Source organism: Neopelma chrysocephalum, unplaced genomic scaffold (genome assembly GCF_003984885.1).
Source record: "Neopelma chrysocephalum unplaced genomic scaffold, ASM398488v2 Primary Assembly neopelma1_68b, whole genome shotgun sequence".
Lineage (NCBI taxonomy): Eukaryota > Metazoa > Chordata > Aves > Passeriformes > Pipridae > Neopelma > Neopelma chrysocephalum.
The window spans coordinates 1,367,541-1,372,639 of NW_020897728.1; positions in this window are offsets into that span (position 1 = coordinate 1,367,541).

Consider the following 5,099-nt stretch of genomic DNA (forward strand, 5'->3'; position numbering starts at 1 on the left):
TGACATCTGTAAATTTGGCAGCTCTTGTTTGTGGGAAGGAAAAGACCCTTTCTGTGCTAGCCTGGTAAAATTTTAGCATTAATGGAGTTTTTAATTGTTTTATTATGAACTACACAGGCACAGAGCCCTTTGGCAAGGGCACCCTGTAGAAATAAATTGAGTCATCATCCTTATAATAGAAAAGCTAATTCAGTATGGATCTGTCCTCCAGTTAAGGGCATGCACATCCCTTAGAGAATAGTATTACCAACTGACCAGACTTCTGCTAGTAACTGCTGTTTGCTTTTCCTGTCAGATCCTACTGTCCTCCCTGTGGAAATGGCTTATTGATGGCTGCCACAGTAATGTGTGGGATCAGCCTGGTCCTGGGCCCTCCTCTAACAGTGCTGCTCTTCTTCCAGGTCTACCACATCATCCACTGCAGGCAGCACCCTCAAGAGTCTCCATGTGTGCTCTCATAAAAAAGCAAGGTTCCCATCCAGAGGTGTGTTCCAGGAGCTGGCTAAGTAAGCTGCACAGCAGATCTCCTGTGCAACAGCTCTACCTGCCTGGTGTCATTCACTGCTGGCCACACAGTCCCAGGCCACCTTCTCTGAGGGCAGCAAACACCATTGTCTCCGGGTGTTAGGTGGGTTTGCTCATGTGTGCTCCACATCTGCTGAAATTAATTCAACCAAGAGGAACGTGCTGGTGGCCTCACCTTGCTGGTACCTGACCCATTCACCTTGGAAGCTTTTGTTCCAGTTGTTGCCTCCAGAGCCAACACGATCCACCTCAGCAATGGAAGTCTGGCAGGATTACTCACAGGTGGTTCAAATTTTATCTTGGAGTCAAGTCTTGCCTTGAGATTTGTCTCCAAGGCAAGATTTGAACCATTTGTGACTAATCCTTGTGAAACTTGAAGGCGCCAGTGGCCAAAAGCAGTTTTCTTGCAGAGTTCTTCAGCGATGACGAGGTGCATCATTCCTGCAGGACACCTGGCCAGAACTTCTGTCACCAGGAGTCAGGACCTTAGTGCCAAGGCCAGCAGCAATGGGAGCAGCATGATCTGGAAACACAACAAGAGAAGCACAAAATAAATGCCAAGCAAATGACATAAAGAGACTTGCCTTTGCACAACAGGGAACCAAGCCTGGGGAAGGAAGTATCTCTCAAACATCTCTCTGCGCTTTGGTAACGCAAGCTTTACTCAAAGCCTCCACACTGGTGGTGTTGCAAGTACCACAGAGTTTGTTTTTCTAGGTGGCAAACTGAATGGACACATCCTGAAAGCTGCAAGGGTTGTGCTGTACAGACTGGTTTGGCTGGGTTGCTGCTTTACTGCGGTCAATAGATTTTTATCAGATGCTTGTTAAATTTTCCTTGGTTGTGGGAACAATCCAGCAAATAGTAAAAATGATGGAGCACCAGGAGACATGCAGCCAAGGAGATCGTTTGTTTGGCTGGATCCTCTCCTGCACAAGGGAGGCTTTGTGTGAGCTCACAGAAGCGCCGTGTTCCTCTTGCTGTGGGCAGAGCTGGCGGCAAACTTCGGGCTTTGTCTCTGTGCAGAGTCAGGCCGGCTTCGTTCTCCACGGAGATGAAAACTCATTATTTCCGAGGTTAAAGCCAGGCTGCTGGGAGGCTGCAGTTCCCTGTGAGAGGTGCCTGTCTCCCAGCAGCATTGGCAAGGAAGCAGCTGGTCCTTTGGGGAAAGGAAGAGGTTCATACTGGCCTCAGCGGGGGAATCCCGTGCTGCTCGTGACAGCTGCTGTGAAGATCATGCTTCTTTGGCAGTGCTGACCTCCTCTGGGACCTGAAAGGTTCCGAGATGAGGAAGAGGGGACATATGTGGCATAGCCTGGAAGTCCTCTTTGTGTGCAAGGTGGGATGGGGTTCCCATGAAAAAGCTCAACATGGGGACATGAATTAAAAGCTCTCTACAAAGCAGTGCTTGTGTGCACTGGCTGATTAACACTGCAAAGGTAATTATAACATCAGGTATCTGCACCAGCCCATGGTTGAGATGCTCTAGCCTGAGACAGGCAATATTTCAGTAGGATGGGGAAAGGCAGCTGGGCACCCAGTGGAGTCATGATAGGATGGTGAGCAGGGATGGCATCAATGGAGAGCCCAGAGGTTTTGCGCCTGCAGGAATGTGGGGTGGAGGTTTTAAGAAGTTTATAGCTCTGTCCAGCAACACACAAAGCTTTTCAGAGGTCAGCAGGAGACCCAGCACACCTCTGCCAGGGGATTTGTCCCTTGCCAAACACCAGACTCCAGAGATCTCGTCTTCAGACAAGATGATATTTTTAATGGCCGAAAATATATTTTTCCCTGACTTTCCTCTGGGAAACAGCTGGACCTTTCTGGCCAGATTTGAAAATAGTAATAATAATAATAATAAAACCAGCCCACTAGCATTTCAGTGAAAGTAGGTAAAGCTTGGCAAACCTCCCTGTAACTGCAAACAGGGCTTTTTGCTGTGGGAAGTGCCGGGCAGCATCAGGAGCCAGCGGGCACCACGGTGCCCACAGCCAGGCACCCAAGGCGCCAGCTGGAGGAGCTGGCAGCACACTGGCTGGCTTTCCTGCCAGGAGTCAGCCTGGCAAAGCCGGTTTGGTAGCCTGCCTGTGTCCCACTGGAAAGCACCAAGGCAGATGTCCCCAGCGAGGAAACTGCCGACAACCCAGCGTACGCCACCGGAAAAGTTATCCATCAGAAACAATTTTGCCAACTCCATGTTTGAGTGTCTCTGCCCAAACAGCAGCACCTTTTGGAAGGCAAATCTCCCTTTTACCACAGGATTTTGTTGTGGTCCCACTCAGAATGCACTGGGAGAGACGAACACCTCAGCTGTGTAGCAGGGCAGCTCCAGTTGTCGCTCTGTGAAACAGCCGCCTGCACAACCTGTGTCTCAGGTGTCGGCCTTTGCATGTGCTGCCATGAACTCCGGTTTATGCAGGAGCTACTGCTTTGCTTATGCATTTCTGTGGCTCCTCCAGGTCCTAAGAGATGATGTTCATCTTCACTCTGCAGTCCTGGTAGGAAGGGCTGGTATGCTGGACTCTGGAGTGGCCGCCTTCCCCAAGGACGGCTGATTTTCCTCCTGCTTTGTTAGGACAGGTTCAGCAGGAGTGGGTGTCACATCTGCCTTTTCTCTCCAGGGCTCAGTGCCCTGAGAGGTGAGACTCATAAACACATCCTCCTTGTTTTCTGAAGATCCTGTGAAAGTCTTGCCTGGACTGCATTCAGTATAAAATGATAAAATCCTGTTGGTTTTTCTCATCATTCACTCTCAGGCACCTGGAAAACTCACGGAGTTTTGCTGTGCAGAGTTGACTCCACGTGCTTATCTTTCCAGGGGTACTACCCTTAGGTTTTGTCAAAGTTTCAAAACCCTGCATGTACCTCAGCTTTACCCCTGTGAATCAATGACCCTGTGGGTCCTTTTCCTTTAGCAGCACCCAAAGGAAAAGAAAACCATCTCCTTATGTACTTCAAAGTGAGAGAGCAGCCTAAGGCTTATCACCTCTGTTTACCAAGTGCTACTTTTCCCATTAAAAGCAATATCAAGAAGTGTCAAATCCACACACAGTTTGACGGCTCCAGCCTCACCTTGGTTTTGACTTGAAAGTGCACACCTACAGAAAAGGAAGGACATGGGTGGTCCTGTCATCTGCAGGCTGGAAAGGCTCCTCAAAAGCCAGCATGAAGCAGCTTGCAGCCAAGGCTGATTTCCAGCTGAGCCTAAGCTGATGTTTGGAGGCCAGCCAGGAACAGCCCCAGTGTAAAAGCAAGCAACCCGTGTCCCGAGCTCTGCTCTGCCACCTCACGGGCTGGTGGCTGGTGCTGAGGTCTGCCTGCACCCAGCTGGCATGGGCTTGGGGCAGAGCTGGGGTTGGCAGCTCCCCTAGGACTCAGGGAGGTGAGGTGGATTGAAAAATGGCCCAGAGTGTGGTGATTAGTGGCACAAAGTCTGCTTGCAGGCCAATCACTAGCAGTGTATCCCAGGGATCAAAACCAGGTCCAGTTCTGTTGTGAAGCAGCTTTTCTGAAAAGGACCTGGAGGTGATTTGGTGGGCACCAAACTGAACATAAGCCACAAAGAAGACTAAGGGTGTCCTGGGTTGCTTTAGGCAAAATGTTGCCAGAATGTGGAGGGAGGAGATGCTTCCCCTCTGCTCAGCAATGGTGCATCACCCCAAGAGTCCTGTATCTGGTGCTGGGCTCCTCAGTACAAGAGGGACAGGGATGCACTGGGGAGAGCCTGGTGAGGGACCACGAAGATGAGTGAGGGACTGGAGCAGTGGTGCAAAGCAGAACAAGACAGGCTCTTCCCAGTGGTGCCCAGTGCCAGGACCAGAGGCTGTGGGCACATATTGGAACACAGGAGGGTCCCTCTGAACATCAGGAAACACTTTTTCAGTGTGAGGATGACCAAGCCCTGCCACAGTTGCCCAGGGAGGTGACGGGAGGCTCCATCCTCAGAGGTATTCAGAAGCCATCTGGACACGGCCCTGGGCGGCCAGTGCTGAGTGGCCCTGCTGGAGCTGGATCAGGTTGGATCAGGGCTTGGATCAGGTCACCTCCAGAGGTGCCTCACCTCAGCTACACGTGGCTCTGCGAGCCCCTCCAGAGGGACACGGAGCCTTTCCTCCAGCTGGAAGGTGTCAAGAGGTGATGGGGTGATGGGGATAACGAGGGACTGCGACCGGGATGTGAGAGGGGCTGCGGCAAGTGATGGTGGGGGTGACGGTGTGACACCGGTGTGTCCAGGCTGAGGTCAGTGACGAGGGCGGCAGAGCTGACACGGCCCGAGGGAGCGACGAGCGTGTCAGGGTGTGGCGGGGGGTGTGACAGGCTGCCGTGGTGGGGACAGGAGAAGGCTGTGGCGGGTGACACGGCTGAGGTGGGGCCCCAAGGTGTGGCAGGGCTGTGACAGGTGACAAGCGACAGGGGACAAGGGGTGTTCGTGCGGCGGGACCCCGCGGCTGAGCGGAGGGAGAGGAGGTGGTCGGTCCTCCGCGCCGCCGGGGGGCGCCGCGCGGCGCTGTGCGGGCGCGGCGGCGGCGGCGCCGTTTCCGGGTTGGCTGCGCGGCGCTCGGGGCGGCCCCGCC